General features: G+C 41.3%; 1 long non-coding RNA gene across 1 annotated transcript in view; it reads left to right on the top strand.

Annotated features, from left to right (window-relative positions):
- Positions 1-19,899, top strand: part of LOC136793089 (uncharacterized) — a 32,090-nt gene that overhangs the window by 6,133 nt on the left and 6,058 nt on the right. The window contains exon 2 of the long non-coding RNA XR_010837880.1: positions 1,727-1,763. This is a non-coding gene — a long non-coding RNA (uncharacterized lncRNA). The remainder of the gene's footprint in view (positions 1-1,726; positions 1,764-19,899) is intronic.

Here is a 19,899-nt window from a genome sequence, read left to right as displayed (position 1 = left end):
AGTATGTCAACGCTTGAGATCCCTCCTTGTGGTACCATGTGAATTGAACCTCATACATCCAAACATCTGCAAACATCCCAGGTATGTGGGAGCTGCATTGTACTTTTTAACCTGCCCAGGTCCCTTGCCAGATTTCTGTCATTGACAGTTTCTGTGGCTAAAGCCATTTCACCTCTCCCACCTGGCAGGTACTCACAGTGTACAGCATTCATCCTCCCCAGTGTATTCAGGGAAAGAAATCTTGGTTTTTCCCACTCACAGGAGGGATTGTGAGAAGCCTGAGCACTCACTCCTTTCTCATTTCTTTGATGAGTTAAGACCTGACCTGACCCATTTTTGGCCCAAAGGACTCTGCTCATGACTTGCAAAAATGGACGACCTTATTCAGGGGTATTGTTGGCCTCACATAACTCCTGTGATAGGATTTTCTAGCCATCAAGTCACCAGTCCAGGAGTAGCTTCCCTCCCGTTGCTCTGGTTTGTGCATTTATAAAGGTCTCACTGTATAAGCCACATTTAATCTTGAGGTTCCCTTCACTGTAGGGGATGATTTGAAAACACTTGGGTTCTGCTAAAGTAAAGGAGTGATAAGCTTTTGTTGGGAATCTCACGCTTTGTGTGCCTTAAGGGCACAGTATGATAGCAGATATACCTCTCTCCATTTTGGCCTTGTTTGCATTATTGCCTAAGGCTTCCAAGGAAAGACTACAGAGCTTTCTGGTACTAATTTGTGGCCTGAGTGCCATATTTTCTTGGTTCAGAGGTCAGCCTGGGGAAGGAGCAATTGTTTTGACAACATTCTTTGCTTCTGAGAGTAACATGAAATTGTTGTCTTGTTCACAGGGGATATTGCCTTGAGCTCAGCATTAGTGAGGAAAATATTCTCCCAGGTCCTGCAGTAGAGCCATGTGCCCTTATGTGCAGAACAGAATTCTGTAGCGTAGCATCACTGGATGTAAGATTATAGGGGGAATGATAATTGTTACAGAAAACATTGGATTAATAGTGGGAGGAGGACACTATTACAAGCTGGTTGGAATGTGCCTCATTTAAAGGGGCATCCACAGTGACAGTGTGGCTGTGAAGAATGAGCATGTACAGAAATTCTCAGATCTCCTGAATTATGAAGCTTGTATAGCAGATAATTTTCAGAGAAAATAATCTGAAGGTTTTGTGGATTTCTGTAGCCTCTGTGGGCTATCCTCCTCAAGGCCATTTCTGTGCAAACAGAAAAATGAGAATAGAGAGAAGGGATATCTTTTCATCAAGTAGTGGACTTTGTGACCCAGACAGTATTCCTGTTGAATCAGGTGGGAACAGTCTTCATTGCTTACTTATATTTTTGACCAGTGAGGCAAGATGACCCTCCCAGGGTGTGAGGCAGAAAGTGGTGAAGTCAATATAGGGGATTTTACAAAAAGAGTAAGAAATCCAGATTTTTATTTTGGATAATATTTTTAAGCTTTAATAAGGTATGAATACATACAATAAAATGCACATGGTTAAAATATACAATTTGATAAGTTTTGACATTTATATAAGTCCATGGAACCACCATCACATCCATAATAAACCTATCTACCTTCATATTTACCTTGTTTCCTTTATTGATGTTACTGTGACATCTAGTCAATCATTGATTTATTTTTCTTTACAATAGATAAGTTTGCACTGTCTAGAATTTTATATGATTAAAGTCATAAAGTGTTTATTCTTTTCGCCTCAGGTGCCCTCATGTGACATATTTATTTTGAGAGTCATCGGTGAGTAGTTCATTCTTTTTATATTACGAGAAGTATGATGTTCTGAGGATATACCACTATTTGTTTATTCATCTGTTTATCCGTATTTGAGTTGTTTCCACCTTTTGACTGTACGAAGTAAAATTGCTGCAGACTTTTGAATATAATTCTATACATGGTTATGTTGCACTTTTCCTGTATTAATACTTTGGGGTGCAGTTGCCTGAGTTACAGGGTTAATGAATGGATGACTTTGTAAAGAACTCTATAGTGTGATCTGAAATGGTGGTTTCCTTTTGTATTCCTACCAGAAGAGTTTGGGACTTCCAGTTATTCCATATCATTGCCAATATGTTTAGTCTTTTTATACTTTTTTTTTTTTCTTTTTAATTTGGCTGCATCGGGTCTTAGTTTGTGGCACATGGGATCTTCATTGTGGCATGCAGGATCTTTTGTTGTGGTGTGTGGGCTCTTTGTTGCAGCGTGCGGGCTTCTCTCTAGTGTGGTGCACAGGCTTCAGAGAGCGTGAGCTCAGCAGTGGTGGCGCACTGGCGCTCTAGTGTCGTGTGGGCGCTCTAGTTGTGGCATGTGGGCTTAGTTACCCCACAGCACGTGGGATCTTAGTTCCCCAACCAGGGGTCGAACCCGTGTCCCCTGCATTGGAAGGCAGATTGTTAACCACTGGACCGCTAGGGAAGTCCCAAGTCTTTTAATAAGACCCTTTGAATAAGTGTGTAGAAGTATCTCACTGTGGTTTATTTGCATTTCTCAGATGTTTTATGACGTGGAGCACTTTTTTCATTTTTTAAATTTTCCACTTATGTGTCCTCTTTTGGTAAAATGTCTTTTCATAGCTTTTGTCCATTTTAAAATAATTAATTTGACTATTTCTTTCTTCATTAATAAGGTAATGAAACAATGAAGACTTGAAACTTCATTTTTTTTTTTTTTTAACATCTTTATTTGAGTATAACTGTTTTACAATAGTGTGTTAGTTTCTCTTTTACAACAAAGTGAATCAGTTATACATATACATATGTTCCCATAACTCTTCCCTCTTTTGTCACCCTCCCTCCCACCCTCCCTATCCCACCCCTCTAGGTGGTCACTAAGTACAGAGGTGAACTCCCTGTGCTATGCTGTAGCTTCCCACTAGCTATCTAATTTACATTTGGTAGTGTGTATATGTCCCTGCCACTCTCTCACATCGTCACAGCTTACCCTTCCCCCTCCCCATATCCTCAAGTCCATGCTCTAGTAGGTCTGTGTTTTATTCCCATCCTACCACTAATCTCTTCATGACATTTTTTTTTTTTTTTTAAGATTCCATATATATGTGTTAGCATACGGTATTTGTTTTTCTCCTTCTGACTTACTTCACTCTGTATGACAGATTCCAGGTCTATCCACCTCATTACAAATAACTCAGTTTCATTTCTTTTTATGGCTGAGTAATATTCCATTGTATATATGTGCCACATCTTCCTTATCCATTCATCTGTTGATGGACACTTAGGTTGCTTCCATGTCCTGGCTATCATAAATAGAGCTGCAATAAACATTTTGGTACATGACTCTTTTTGAATTATGGTTTTCTCAGGGTATATGCCCAGTAGTGGGATTGCTGGGTCATATGATAGCTCTATTTGTAGTTTTTTAAGGAACCTCCATACTGTTCTCCATAGTGGCTGTATCATTTTACATTCCCACCAGCAGTGCAAGAGGGTTCCCTTTTCTCCACACCCTCTCCAGCATTTATTGTTTCTAGAGTTTTTGATGATGGCCAATCTGGCCGGTGTGAGATGATATCTCATTGTAGTTTTGATTTGCATTTCTCTAATGATTAATGAGGTTGAGCATTCTTTCATGTGTTTGTTGGCTATCTGTATATCTTCTTTGGAGAAATGTCTATTTAGTTCTTCTGCCCATTTTTGGATTGGGTTGTTTGTTTTTTTGTTATTGAGCTGCATGAGTTGCTTATAAATTTTGGATATTAATCCTTTGTCAGTTGCTTCATTTGCAAATATTTTCTCCCATTCTGAGGGTTGTCTTTTGGTCTTGTTTATGGTATCCTTTGCTGTGCAAAAGCTTTTAAGTTTCATTAGATCCCATTTGTTTATTTTTGTTTTTATTTCCATTTCTCTAGGAGATGGGTCAAAAAGGATCTTGCTGTGATTGATGTCATAGAGTGTTCTGCCTATGTTTTCCTCTAAGAGTTTGATAGTGTCTGGCCTTACACTTAGGTCTTTAACCCATTTTGAGTTTATTTTTGTGTGTGGTGTTAGGGATTGTTCTAATTTCATACTTTTACATGTAGCTGTCCAGTTTTCCCAGCACCACTTATTGAAGAGGCTGTCTTTTCTCCACTGTATATCCTTCCCTCCTTTATAAAAGATAAGGTGATCATATGTGTGTGGGTTTATCTCTGGGCTCTCTATCCTGTTCCATTGATCTATATTTCTGTTTTTGTGCCAGTACCATATTGTCTTGATTACTGTAGCCTTGTAGTATAGTCTGAAGTCAGGGAGCCTGATTCCTCCAGCTCCATTTTTCGTTCTCAAGATTGCTTTGGCTATTCGGGGTCTTTTGTGTTTCCATACAAATTGTGAAATTTTTTGTTCTAGTTCTGTAAAAAATGCCAGTGGTAATTTGATAGGGATTGCATTGAATCTGTATATTGCTTTGGGTAATACAGTCATTTTCACTATGTTGATTCTTCCAATCCAAGAACATGGTATATTTCTCCACCTATTTGTATCATCTTTAATTTCTTTCATCAGTGTCTTACAGTTTTCTGCATACAAGTCTTTTGTCTCCTTAGGTAGGTTTATTCCTAGATATTTTATTCTTTTTGTTGCAATGGTAAATGGGAGTGCTTTCTTAATTTCATTCTCAGATTTTTCATCATTAGTGTATAAGAATGCCAGAGATTTCTGTGCATTAACTTTGTATCCTGCTACTTTACCAAATTCATTGATTAGTTCTAGTAGTTTTCTGGTAGCATCCTTAGTATTCTCTATGTATAGTATCATGTCATCTGCAAACAGTGACAGCTTTACTTCTTCTTTTCCTATTTGGATTCCTTTTATTTCTTTATTTTCTCTAATTGCTGTGGCTAGAACTTCCAAAACTAGGTTGAATAAGAGTGGTGAGAGTGGGCAACCTTGTCTTGTTCCTGATCTTAGTGGAAATGGTTTCAGTTTTTCACCATTGAGAACAATGCTGGCTGTGGGTTTGTCATATATTGCCTTTATTATATTGAGGAAAGTTCCCTCTATGCCTACTTTCTGCAGGGTTTTTATCATAAATGGGTGTTGAATTTTGTCAAAAGCTTTCTCTGCATCTATTGAGATGATCATATGGTTTTTCTCCTTCAGTTTGTTGATATGGTGTATCACGTTGATTGATTTGCGTATATTGAAGAATCCTTGCATTCCTGGAATAAACCCCACTTGATCATGGTGTATGATCCTTTTAATGTGCTGTTGGATTCTGTTTGCTAGTATTTTGTTGAGGATTTTTGCATCTATGTTCATCAGTGATATTGGCCTATAGTTTTCTTTCTTTGTGACGTCTTTGTCTGGTTTGGGTATCAGGGTGATGGTGGCCTCGTAGAATGAGTTTGGGAGTGTTCCTACCTCTGCTATCTTTTGGAAGAGTTTGAGAAGGATAGGTGTTAGCTCTTCTCTAAATGTTTGATAGAATTCGCCTGTGAAGCCATCTGGTCCTGGGCTTTTGTTTGTTGGAAGATTTTTTTTTTTTTTTTTTAATTGTTGTTAAGGTTCTTTTTTATTGTGGTAAAATATACATGACATAAAATTTACCATTTTTAAGTGTACATTTCAGAGGCATTAATTATATTCACAATGTTGTACAACCATTACAAACATCCATTTCCAGAACATTTTTATCTTCCCAAAATGAAATTTCATACTCATTAAACAATAATTCCTCATTCCCTCTTCCACCCAGTTCCTGACAACCACCATTCAACTTTTTATCTCTATAAATTTGACTACCTTAGGTACTTCACATATGTGACTGGCTTATCTCACTTCGTATCAATATAATGTCATCAAGGTTCATCCATGTTGTAGTACTTATAAGAATTCCCTTCCTTTTAAAGGATGAATAATATTTCATTGTATGTATACATCACATTTTGTTTATCCATTCATCCATCAATGGACACGAGTTGCAGCCACCTTTTGACTATTGTTAATAATGCTATTATGAACATGAGTGTACAAATATCTGTAAGTCTCTGCTTTCAATTCTTTTGAATGTATACCCAGATATGGAACAGATATGTTACATAACACAATTATGTTTAATTTCTAGAGGAACGACCATACCATTTTTCACAGCATCTGCACCATCTTACATTCCTACCGACAATATACAAGATTCCAATTTCTTCACATCCTCATCAACACTTGTTAGTTCTGCTTTTTTGATAATAGCCATTCTAATGTGTATGAAGTGGTATATAATTATGGTTTTGATTTATATTTCCACAATGATTCGTGATGTTCAGCATCTTTTCATGTGATCACTGATTATTTGTATGTCTTCTTTGGAGAAATGTCCACTGAAGTGCATTGTTCATTTTCTAATGGATTATCTTTTGTATTGTTGAATTGTATCATTATTCTTTTCATTGTTATGTTAGAAGCTATGATATGTGTCTATGCCTTACTGTATTTCTTTTTTTTTTTTTTTTAACATCTTTATTGGAGTATAATTGTTTTACAATAGTGTGTTAGTTTTTCCTTTACAACAAACTGAATCAGTTATACATATACATATGTTCCCATATCTCTTCCCTCTTGCATCACCCTCTCTCCCACCCTCCCTATCCCACCCCTCTAGGTGGTCACAAAGCACAGAGGTGATCTCCCTGTGCTATGCAGCAGCTTCCCACTAGCTATCTAATTTACATTTGATAGTGTATATATGTCCCTGCCACTCTCTCACTTCGTCACAGCCCACCCTTCCCCCTCCCCATATCCTCAAGTCCATGCTCGAGTAAGTCTGTGATTTATTCCCATCCTACCACTAATCTCTTCATGACATTTTTTTCCCTTAGAGTCCATATATATGTGTTAGCATACGGTATTTGTTTTTCTCCTTCTGACTTACTTCACTCTGTATGACAGACTCCAGGTCCATCCACCTCATTATAAATAACTCAGTTTCATTTCTTTTTATGGCTGAGTAATATTCCATTGTATATATGTGCCACATCTTCTTTATCCATTCATCTGTTGATGGACACTTAGGTTGCTTCCATGTCCTGGCTATTGTAAATAGAGCTGCAGTGAACATTTTGGTACATGAGTCTTTCTGAATTATGGTTTTCTCAGGGTATATGCCCAATAGTGGGATTGCTGGGTCGTATGGTAGTTCTATTTGTAGTTTTTTAAGGAACCTCCATACTGTTCTCCATAGCGGCTGTATCAATTTACATTCCCACCAGCAGTGCAAGAGGGTTCCCTTTTCTCCACACCCTCTCCAGCATTTATTGTTTCCAGAGTTTTTGATGATGGCCAGTCTGACCGGTGTGAGATGATATCTCATTGTAGTTTTGATTTGCATTTCTCTAATGATTAATGAGGTTGAGCATTCTTTCATGTGTTTGTTGGCTATCTGTATATCTTCTTTGGAGAAATGTCTATTTAGTTCTTCTGCCCATTTTTGGATTGGGTTGTTTGTTTTTTTGTTATTGAGCTGCATGAGTTGCTTATAAATTTTGGAAATTAATCCTTTGTCAGTTGCTTCATTTGCAAATATTTTCTCCCATTCTGAGGGTTGTCTTTTGGTCTTGTTTATGGTATCCTTTGCTATGCAAAAGCTTTTAAGTTTCATTAGGTCCCATTTGTTTATTTGTGTTTTTATTTCCATTTCTCTAGGAGATGGGTCAAAAAGGATCTTGCTGTGATTTATGTCGTATAGTGTTCTGCCTATGTTTTCCTCTAAGAGTTTGATAGTGTCTGGCCTTACACTTAGGTCTTTAACCCATTTTGAGTTTATTTTTGTGTGTGGTGTTAGGGATTGTTCTAATTTCATACTTTTACATGTAGCTGTCCAGTTTTCCCAGCACCACTTATTGAAGAGGCTGTCTTTTCTCCACTGTATATCCTTCCCTCCTTTATAAAAGATAAGGTGACCATATGTGTGTGGGTTTATCTCTGGGCTCTCTATCCTGTTCCATTGATCTATATTTCTGTTTTTGTGCCAGTACCATATTGTCTTGATTACTGTAGCCTTGTAGTATAGTCTGAAGTCAGGGAGCCTGATTCCTCCAGCTCCATTTTTCGTTCTCAAGATTGCTTTGGCTATTCGGGGTCTTTTGTGTTTCCATACAAATTGTGAAATTTTTTGTTCTAGTTCTGTAAAAAATGCCAGTGGTAATTTGATAGGGATTGCATTGAATCTGTATATTGCTTTGGGTAATACAGTCATTTTCACTATGTTGATTCTTCCAATCCAAGAACATGGTATATTTCTCCACCTATTTGTATCATCTTTAATTTCTTTCATCAGTGTCTTACAGTTTTCTGCATACAAGTCTTTTGTCTCCTTAGGTAGGTTTATTCCTAGATATTTTATTCTTTTTGTTGCAATGGTAAATGGGAGTGCTTTCTTAATTTCATTCTCAGATTTTTCATCATTAGTGTATAAGAATGCCAGAGATTTCTGTGCATTAACTTTGTATCCTGCTACTTTACCAAATTCATTGATTAGTTCTAGTAGTTTTCTGGTAGCATCCTTAGTATTCTCTATGTATAGTATCATGTCATCTGCAAACAGTGACAGCTTTACTTCTTCTTTTCCTATTTGGATTCCTTTTATTTCTTTATTTTCTCTAATTGCTGTGGCTAGAACTTCCAAAACTAGGTTGAATAAGAGTGGTGAGAGTGGGCAACCTTGTCTTGTTCCTGATCTTAGTGGAAATGGTTTCAGTTTTTCACCATTGAGAACAATGCTGGCTGTGGGTTTGTCATATATTGCCTTTATTATATTGAGGAAAGTTCCCTCTATGCCTACTTTCTGCAGGGTTTTTATCATAAATGGGTGTTGAATTTTGTCAAAAGCTTTCTCTGCATCTATTGAGATGATCATATGGTTTTTCTCCTTCAGTTTGTTGATATGGTGTATCACGTTGATTGATTTGCGTATATTGAAGAATCCTTGCATTCCTGGAATAAACCCCACTTGATCATGGTGTATGATCCTTTTAATGTGCTGTTGGATTCTGTTTGCTAGTATTTTGTTGAGGATTTTTGCATCTATGTTCATCAGTGATATTGGCCTATAGTTTTCTTTCTTTGTGACGTCTTTGTCTGGTTTGGGTATCAGGGTGATGGTGGCCTCGTAGAATGAGTTTGGGAGTGTTCCTACCTCTGCTATCTTTTGGAAGAGTTTGAGAAGGATAGGTGTTAGCTCTTCTCTAAATGTTTGATAGAATTCGCCTGTGAAGCCATCTGGTCCTGGGCTTTTGTTTGTTGGAAGATTTTTAATCACAGTTTCAATTTCAGTGCTTGTGATTGGTCTGTTCATGTTTTCTATTTCTTCCTGGTTCAGTCTTGGCAGGTTGTGCATTTCTAAGAATTTGTCCATTTCTTCCAGGTTGTCCATTTTATTGCCATAGAGTTGCTTGTAGTAATCTCTAATAATCTTTTGTATTTCTGCAGAGTCAGTTGTTACATCTCCTTTTTCATTTCTAATTCTATTGATTTGAGTCTTCTCCCTTTTTTTCTTGATGAGTCTGGCTAATGGTTTATCAATTTTATTTATCTTCTCAAAGAACCAGCTTTTACTTTTATTGATCTTTGCTATTGTTTCCTTCATTTCTTTTTCATTAATTTCTGATCTGATCTTTATGATTTCTTTCCTTCTGCTAAATTTGGGGGTTTTTTGTTCTTCCTTCTCTAATTGCTTTAGGTGCAAAGTTAAGTTGTTTATTCGAGATGCTTCCTGTTTCTTAAGGTATGATTGTATTGCTATAAACTTCCCTCTTAGAACTGCTTTTGCTGTATCCCATAGGTTTTGGGTCGTCGTGTCTCCATTGTCATTTGTTTCTAAGTACTTTTTGATTTCCTCTTTGATTTCTTCAGTGATCACTTCGTTATTAAGTAGTGTATTGTTTAGCCTCCATGTGTTTGTATTTTTTATAGATCTTTTCCTGTAATTGATATCTAGTCTCATAGCGTTGTGATCAGAAAAGATACTTGATACGATTTCAATTTTCTTAAATTTGCCCAGGCTAGATTTGTGACCCAAGATATGATCTATCCTGGAGAATATTCCATGGGCACTTGAGAAAAATGTGTATTCTGTTGTTTTTGGATGGAATGTCCTATAAATATCAAGTAAATCCATCTTGTATAATGTATCATTTAAAGCTTGTGTTTCCTTATTTATTTTCATTTTGGATGATCTGTCCATTGATGACGGGGGGTGTTAAAGTCCCCTACTATGATTGTGTTACTGTCGATTTCCCCTTTTATGGCTGTTAGTATTTGCCTTATGTATTGAGGTGCGCCTATGTTGGGTGCATAAATATTTACAATTGTTATATCTTCTTCATGGATTGATCCCTTGATCATTATATAGTGTCCTTCTTTGTCTCTTGTAATAGTTTTTATTTTAAAGTCTATTTTGTCTGATATGAGAATTGCTACTCCAGCTTTCTTCTGATTTCCATTTGCATGGAATATCTTTTTCCATCCCCTCACTTTCAGCCTGTAAGTGTCCCTAGGTCTGAAGTGGGTCTCTTGTAGACAGCATATATATGGGTCCTGTTTTTGTATCCATTCAGCCAGTCTGTGTCTTTTGGTGGGAGCATTTAATCCATTTACATTTAAGGTAATTATTGATATGTGCGTTCCTATTACCATTTACTTAATTGTTTCAGGTTGTTCTTGTAGGTCTTTTCCTTCTCTTATGTTTCTTGCTCAGAGAAGTTCCTTTAGCATTTGTTGTAAAGCTGGTTTGGTGGTGCTGTACTCTCTCAGCTTTTGCTTGTCTGTAAAGGTTTTAATTTCTCCATCAAATCTGAATGAGATCCTTGCTGGGTAGAGTAGTCTTGGTTGTAGGTTTTTTTCCTTCATCACTTTAAATATGTCCTGCCACTCCCTTCTGGCTTGTAGAGTTTCTGCTGAAAGATCAGATGTTAGCCTTATGGGGATTCCCTTGTGTGTTATTTGTTGTTTTTCCCTTGCTGCTTTTAATATGTTTTCTTTGTATTTAATTTTTGACAGTTTGATTATTATGTGTCTCGGCGTGTTTATCCTTGGGTTTATCCTGTATGGGACTCTCTGTGCTTCCTGGACTTGGTTGACTATTTCCTTTCCTATATTAGGGAAGTTTTCAACTATAATCTCTTCAAATATTTTCTCAGTCCCTTTCTTTTTCTCTTCCTCTTCTGGGACCCCTATGATTCGAATGTTGGTGCGTTTAATGTTGTCCCAGAGATCTCTGAGACTGTCCTCAGTTCTTTTCATTCTTTTTTCTTTCTTCTGCTCTGCAGTAGTTATTTCCAGTATTTTATCTTCCAGGTCACTTATCCGTCCTTCTGCCTCAGTTATTCTGCTACTGATCCCGTCTAGAGTATTTTTCATTTCATTTATTGTGTTGCTCATCGTTACTTGCTTCCTCTTTATTTCTTCTAGGTCCTTGTTAACTGTTTCTTGCAATTTGTCTATTCTATTTCCAAGATTTTGCATCATCTTCACCATCATTATTCTAAATTCTCTTTCAGGTAGATTGGCTATTACCTCTTCATCTGTTAGGTCTGGTGTGTTTTTATCTTGTTCCTTCATCTGCTGTGTGTTTTTCTGTCTTCTCATTTTGCTTATCTTACTGTGTTTGGGGTCTCCCTTTTGCAGACTGCAGGTTCGTATTTCTATCTATTTTTGGTGGCTGTCCCCAGTGGCTGAGGTTGGTTCAGTGGGTTGAGCAGGTTTCCTGGTTGGGGGGACCAGTTCCCCTGTTCTGGTGGATGAGGCTGGATCCCGTCTCCCTGGTGGGTAGGTCCACGTCTGGGGGCGTGTATGGGGATGTCGGTAGCCTTACTGTGATTCTAGGCAGCCTCTCTGCTAATGGATGGGGCTGTAGACCTGTCTCGCTCTTTGTTGGGTATAGGGTGTCCAGCACTGTTCGTTGCTGGTCCTTGAGTGAATCTGGGTCTTGGTGTTGAGATGGAGATCTCTGGGAGATTTTCGCCGTTTGATATTACGTGGAGCTGAGAGGTCTCTTGTGGACCAGTGTCCTGAGGTTAGTTCTCCCACCTCAGAGACACAGCCTTGACACCTGGCTGCAGTGCCAAGAGCCTTTAATCCACACGGCTCAAAACAAAAGGGAGAAAAAAGTAGAAAGTCAAGAAAGGAAGGAAGAAAGGAGGAAGGGAGGGAAGGAAGGAAGAAAGGAAGGGAGGGAGGAAGAAAGGAAGGGAGGAAGGAAGGAAGGAATAAAGAAAGGAAGGGAGGGAGGAAGAAAGGAAGGGAGGAAGGAAGGAGGGAATAAAAGGAAGGGAGGGAGGAAGAAAGGAAGGGAGGAAGCAAGGAGGAAATAAAGAAAGGAAGGGAGGAAGGAAGGAGGGAATAAAGAAAGGAAGGGAGGGAGGAAGAAAGGAAGGGAAGAAGGAAGGAGGGAATAAAGAAAGGAAGGGAGGGAGGAAGGAAGGAGGGAATAAAGGAAGGGAGGGAGGAAGAAAGGAAGGGAGGAAGGAAGGAGGAAATAAAGAAAGGAAGGGAGGGAGGAAGAAAGGAAGGGAGGAAGGAAGGAGGGAATAAAGAAAGGAAGGGAGGGAGGAAGAAAGGAAGGGAAGAAGGAAGGAGGGAATAAAGAAAGGAAGGGAGGGAGGAAGGAAGGAGGGAATAAAAGGAAGGGAGGGAGGAAGAAAGGAAGGGAGGAAGGAAGGGAGGGAGGAAGAAAGGAAGGGAGGAAGGAAGGAGGAAATAAAGAAAGGAAGGGAGGGAGGAAGAAAGGAAGGGAAGAAGGAAGGAGGGAATAAAGAAAGGGAGGGAGGGAGGAAGAAAGGAAGAGAGGGAGGAAGGAGGGAATAAAGAAAGGAAGAGAGGGAGGAAGAAAGGAAGAGAGGGAGGAAGAAAGGAAGGGAGGGAGGAATAAAGGAAGGGAGGAAGGAAGGAGAGAATAAAGAAAGGAAGGGAGGGAGGAAGAAAGGAAGGGAGGAAGGAAGGAGGGAATAAAGGAAGGAAGGAAGGAGGGAAATAGGAAAGAAAGGAGGGAAGAAAGGAAGAAAGAAAGGGGAGAAGACAAAATAAAGCAGGGTAAAATACAGTTATTAAAATAACAAAATAATTATTAAGAAGAAAAATTTCTATTAAAGAAAAAAAAAAGACCAAAAAAAAAAAAAAAAAAAGGTCGGTCTAACCCCAGGACAAATGGTGAAAACAAAACAGACAAAATCTCACACAGCAGCACCCAGATACACACTCACAAAAAGAAAAAAGGGGAAAATAATAGTATATCTTGCTCCCAAAGTCTACTTCCTCAACCTGGGATATTTCGCTGTCTATTCAGGTTTTCCACAGATGCAGGGCACTTCAAGCTGACTGTGGAGCTTTAACCCGCTGTTTCTGAGGCTGCTGGGAGGGACCACCCCCTCTCTTTGTTCGCACAGCTCCTGGGGCTCAGCCCTGGACCTGGCCCCGCCTCTGCGCGCAGGTCGTCCGAGGGCGTCTGCCCTTCGCTCAGAGAGGGCGGGGTCAAAGGAGCAGCGTTAACGGAGCAGCTGATTCAGCTGATTCGTGGTCTCTGGCTCACTCAGGCGGTGGGTGGGGGGGCACGGATGTGGGGCGAGTCCGCGGCGGCAGAGGCCGGCGTGACGCTGCACCGGCCCGAGGCGCGCCGCGCGTTTTCCCGGGGAAGCAGTCCCAGGATCCCGGGACCCCGGCACTGGCGGGCTGCACAGGCTCCCGAGAGGGGCGGTGTGGAGAGTGACCTGCGCTCGCACACAGGCCTCTTGGTGGCGGCAGCAGCAGCCGTAGCGCCCCACAGCCGTCTCTGTTGTCCGTGCCGACAGCCGCGGCTCGCGCCCGTTTCTGGAGCTCCTTTATGTGGTGCCCTTAATTCCCTTTCCTCGCGCCCCAGGAAGCGAAGAGGCAAGAAAAAGTCTCATGTCTCTTCGGCAGCTCCGCGCCCGTTTCTGGAGCTCCTTTAAGCGGCGCGCTTAAACCCCTCTCCTCGCGCAGCAGGAGGTAAAGAGGGAAGAAAAGGTCTCTTGCCTCTTCGGCAGCTCCAGACTTCTCCCGAACTCCCTCCCGGCCAGCCGTGGTGCGCTAACCCCTTCAGGCTGTTTTCGCTCTGCCAACTCCAGACCTTTCCCTGGGATCCGCCCGAGGCTCAGTTCCCAGCCCCGCCCGCCGCGGCGGATGAGCAGACAAGCCTCTCGGGCTGGTGAGTGCTGATCGGCACCGACCCTCCGTGCGGGAATCTCTCCGCTTTGCCCTCCGCACCCTGTTGGCTGCGCTCTCCTCCGCGGCTCTGAAGCTTCCCCCTCCGCCACCCGCAGTCTCCGCCCGCGAAGGGGCTTCTAGTGTGTGGGAACCTTTCCTCCCTCTCGGCTCCCTCCCACTGGTGCAGGTCCCGTCCCTATTCTTTTGTCTCTGTTTATTCTTTTTTCTTTTGCCCTAACAAGGTACGTGGGGGGGTTTCTTGCCTGAGGTCTGAGGTCTGAGGTCTTCTGCCAGCGTTCGGTGGGTGTTCTATAGGAGAAGTTCCACGTGTAGATGTATTTCTGATGTATCTGTGAGGAGGAAGAGTGATCCCCGCGTCTTACTCTTCCGCCATCTTCTCGCTCGATCCAGAAACTTCATTCTTTAGTGATGTGACTCCTAGCCATAAGAAATAATAATAATTATTATTTTTTTTAATTTTATTTTTATTTTTTGCATCACACGGGCCTCTCACTGTTGTGACCTCTCCCGTCGCAGAGCACAGGCTCCGGATGCGCAGGCTCAGCGGCCATGGCTCACGGGCCCAGCCGCTCCACGGCATGTGGGATCCTCCCAGACTGGGGCACGAACTCGTGTCCCCTGCATCGGCAGGTGGACCCTCAACCACTGCGCCACCAGGGAAGCCCCAGAAATAATTATTTTTGAATTCTGAAATACTATTTCCTAAATTTTTTTCTGCTATACACAGTGCAGTGGCCACATACAGCATATACTTTTAAAAGTTTAATCAGCATTACTAACATATTCTCCATAATCAAGCCAAGATTTGTATTGTTTGCAGTTTCCCCAGTGTGAATATTCCCACTTTCGTCAATTTAAAACTTCTGATGTGATATCACTGAACATGGAGTTTGAAAGTTGACAGTAGCACACCAATATATTCTATTTCCACTGTAGTGATACAGTAGCCACAAGCTTCAAAAACAGAAGAAAAATGTAGTGAAATGACTAAGAAGTTAGAAGCTTTTATGTATTTTTAAACAGTTCAATTGTGGTAAAATTACATAAAGTAAACTGCACATATTTTAAATGTACATTTTAATGGTTTGACACATGCTTACAACTGAAACCAAAATTTTTCTGCTCCCTATTTTAACTTAGCCTTCTCCACATATAAAATTACTGATACAGTGACATAACATTTGTTATTTCTAATATACACAAAAATGGAAAAGATTGTATTAGGAAGCTGGATGAACCCCTTTCCAATCTGCCACCATTACTTATCATTTCTTGGCCATTGTTTCATTCATCTTCATTTATGCTAGTGGATTATTCTACTTTTAATCCCAGACATAACATATAATGCATAACCTCTTCAGGATGCATTTTTAGAAATTGAGTGCTCCTTCATAACTCTAATAACTATCACATAAAATGAAAACACTTAAGAATTTGGAAGTATGCTCAGTTTTCTCAACTGTCTCAATGTATTTAAGGCAGATTAATTACGGTCAGGATCCAAAATGTATTCTTAGGGTTTTTGGTAGCTGTGTCACACTAAGTCTCTTAACCTTTAAGTCTCACTTGCCATTTTTATTCTTATTTGTTGATCAGAATTGGGCAGATTATAGATGTGGTTTATTGAATCTCTGATACTGTTTAACTGATCACCCTTTCCCCATAATCCTGTGCAGTAGATATTAATGAGGTAGGTGATTGAAGTTTGGTCCCAGCAAAGTGTGTGATGGTGACTATTGGGTAAATAAAAATAAAATTTCTGGACTCAGAAATCCTCTCCTCAAAGGTGGTAGTGACAGAAAACACTGTTATTATTGAGTAAGCATTAAACCAGAGTTTGATGTGTATCACAGGTCATATGCTAAGAAATTGCAAAGGCTGAAAAAAAACTGCACCTAGCTAAGCAGATACAACTCATTACATACATGTTTTGACAATAATAACTAGTCGCCTAGCTCTAGTACCTGTGCCATGCTCAGTCACTGGCTGAGAACAGCTTGCTGAGAATGGCTTTTAGAACGCTGTCGTGGCTCCCAAGGCAGCACAGCTGGGGGCTGTTGGCCAGCTACACTCCTCAGAGCAGGATACATCGTAAAGGAGGAACTGAGCAGCCTACTTTCATGGCTGCCCAGAACTGAAACTGTATGGATAATATTTGATTAATTTTAAATATGGTTTGGTCAGAGCAAAGAGGCAACAGAATAATCTTTTAGCAGGTCTCTCTCAGATTCTTAAACTTCCATTTGATTCCTTATCTTAAAACCATCAAAGTAGGTCTACTCTAAAAGTAAGAAATAGGCCCAGAAAACAAAGAAAAAAATAGTCAAGAGAATCTGACAGTACCATTTGTCACACATGGTTCTTCTAAATTTATCTGGCAATTGGGGTGACTGTTGTGAAAGGACAATAAAAATGGAGTCGATGTTGCTCAGGGCTGTCTAAAATGGAGCTGGGAATCTATTAAGGAAGTATGACTTATGCACCTCTCAGCCTAGATGGAATCTGATCTTTTGACTACTTATTGTCCTAATGAGGCCATCCAGAACATCTGCCAGAAAGTCAAGATTCTTATCAAACCTTCATCCTAAAATAACTCATGACAGCCTGTCTACTTATCAGACCCAAACCCTAAAATAACTCCTGATTGCTTAAGGACAAATAGTTCCTAAATTGCATCAGACTCAATCACAATTCTCAAGAGGCAGCTTTAACAAACTCAGAGCCTTTTGTCTTTGTAAGCCCCTTACTCTCTTCTCCTGCAACATCTTTTGGGGTTACCTGAATCTGTGTCTCCTGAATTGCAGACTCCAAATAAACTCTTCTTTTTTTATAACGGTTTTTTTTTGTTTGTTTGGTTTGGGTATTTTGGGCCATGTTGGGTTTTCGTTGCTGCGCGTGGGCTTTCTCTGGGTGTGACGAATGGGGGCTATTCTCCACTGCGGTGTGTGGGCTTCTCGTAGTAGCTTGTCTTGTTGCAGAGCATGGGCTATACACGGACTTCAGTAGCTGTGGCTTGCAAGCTCTAGAGCGCAGGCTCAGTAGTTGTGGCGCATGGACTTACTTGCTCCGCGGCATGTGGGATCTTCCCGGACCAGGGCTTGAACCCATGTCCCCTGCATTGGAAGGTGGATTCTTAACCACTGCACCACCAGGGAAGTCCCTAAACTCTTCTTATTTGCAGCCTCCTACATTGTTTTTTGGTTGGCATTACATGGTGTCAGAAGTGGGATACAGAGCAACCTGCAAAAGCCCTCACCAACTCTTATCTAACACTGCCTTGGATTCAGTTAAGGTGCCTGCAAGAGCCTGTTATGCTTTATCATCTCCTTGGTGATCCCAGATCGTGGTGGTGAGTCCTCCTGTACCTAAGCCACCCATGTTGGTAGAAGTTCTAGTTTATTTGGGTGGTCTCTGTTGCCGGCTTCTGTCCTCTAGGATTTTGTTTCCTGTTTTGAGCAGCCTCCAGCATTTTGCTTCCTGTTTGTTTTTTGGGTGTTTTTAATTTTATTGAAATATAGTTGATTTACAATGTTGTGGGGGCTTCCCTGGTGGCGCAGTGGTTGAGAGTCCGCCTGCCGATGCAGGAGACATGGGTTCATGCCCCGGTCCAGGAGGATCCCACATGCCACAGAGCAGCTGGGCCCGTGAACCATGGCCGCTGGGCCTGTGCGTCCGGAGCCTGTGCTCCGCAACGGGAGAGGCCACAACAGTGAGAGGCCTGCGTACCACTAAAAAAAAAAAATACAATGTTGTGTCAATTTCTTCTGTGCAGCAAAGTGACTCAGTTTTATATATATATATATATATATATATATATATATATGTATAATCTTATTCATATTCCTTTCTATTGTGGTTTGTCACAGGATATTGAGTGTAGTTCCCTGTGCTATATAGGACCTTGTTTATCCATCCTTTTTATAATAGTTTGCCTCTGCTAATCCCATACCCCCAATCCTTCCTTCTACTACCCGCCCTCCGCCTTGGCAACCATATGTCTATTCTCTATGTCTGTGAGTCTGTTTTTCTTTTGTAGCATACCCATTCCACAGGCAGGGAAACTGAGTGTCCAGAACCAGGGGACAGTCCTGCTGCTGGGAAGAGGCAGAGCAGAGACCTGAACCCCTGTGGCAGAAGTATCTCAGGGTGCCTCCTATGTATACAGGTGCCCTGGGCAGTTCCCTGCTGGCTGAAGACACAGGTGCAGCTGCCAGGTAGGACCCCAAGTAGAGATCAGAGCTACTCTGGGAAGAGCCCCCTGATGGGCCGGGGCCCCTCAGCCCCTGGAACTCTCTCCTGTTGTTTCAGCCTCCCCAAGGGCACTGCCACCACTCTCCAGGGTATCAGGACTCCAACAACTACCTCCTTAGGGGCCTTACTATGCACCCGGCCCTATGCATCCTCCCAGAGCCCCAAGGCAGCTCCATCATTAGCCTTGTTTTGCACTGGGGGAAACTGAGGATGTGTGGGACTGGAGGAGGTATCTCTTACTGTGACCCCGGCAGAGGTGGGGATGCAAAAATCAATCACAGGCTCACCCACTGTGTCCCCCCTTCCCTCTGGCCTGGTTCCACCCCAAGAAACCTCTCCTTATTCCCTCGGGCTCCTCTTAGGAGCCTTCTCAACCTCTTCCCTGTTGCCCTGCAGATCCTCTCCCGGATGCTGATGGTCCCTGTGATAATTTGCTAAGGTTGACAAAACATGGCACCATAGTCTGGGTGCTTTAAACAACAGAAAATTATTTCCTCACAATTCCAGAGGGTAGAAGTCTGGGATCAAGAGGTTAACAGTGATTTCTTCAGAGGCTTGTAAATAGCTGTCCTCTTCCTCTGTCTTTACATGGCTTTCCCTCTGACATGGCTCCCCTCCCCCGCAGGCATGCAGCACCTTCCCCAGGTGTCACCCCAAACACATGACTGGCCCTTGCTGCCACATGTGAGTCATCCCAAGGCTGTTGGTCTTCCTACTAACATCACCTCAGGGCGTCTTCTCCAATCAGTGCCCCATTACTCAGCTGTCACTGTTGTGGACATTGGAAGAGATGCTAAGGACTAAGAATGTCTACTGTAACCTTCCCCAGTCCCTGTCCCCATGGTTCTTCCTCTCACTCCCTCCAGCTGGTGAATTTGGTTCTCCTCAACACTCTAGGTAAAAAGCAAACCAATGACTGCTAATCCCTAAGAATATTCCTCCTCCCTCCTGGGGAACTAAACTTGACCACCATTCCCTGAATGGGCTAGATGAAGTCTGACCTGTCTTGTAAATCCTGCATCCTTCACATATGACAGGATAACAGTGTGCCACACTTGTTACGCTGTGTCACCAGATATATATAGGCAGGTCATATCCAATACCTGAAACGTTTGTTTACAGGCTGTGTTATGGTGTGGTAGCAAAACACAGTCACACTATTTGTGTTTCTAGGTATGTCACATACAAATTATTTTATTTGACAAATACACACGTAAAAAACAAGAGATTTACTTCTCCCTGTTGAAAATAGGGAATGAGATTTCCTTCCTCTCCCTCAGATGATTTACCTTAGAAAACTTGTAGGAACTGTCTCATCTCTTTTAAAATGCATGTCTTTGAAGACTAGAGAGGGCTTTTTTCAGCTGGTCTTTTTTTTCTTCCAGTTTTAGGACTCAGAAATGTCTTTCTCTAGAACCTGCTTTCTCCTCAAACTGCAGACATAAGGGAGTTAGCTCATT

Source organism: Kogia breviceps, chromosome 18, assembly GCF_026419965.1.
Source record: "Kogia breviceps isolate mKogBre1 chromosome 18, mKogBre1 haplotype 1, whole genome shotgun sequence".
NCBI lineage: Eukaryota > Metazoa > Chordata > Mammalia > Artiodactyla > Physeteridae > Kogia > Kogia breviceps.
The sequence above is the reverse complement of the archived record's forward strand: the minus strand, read 5'-3'. Positions and strand labels throughout refer to the sequence as shown.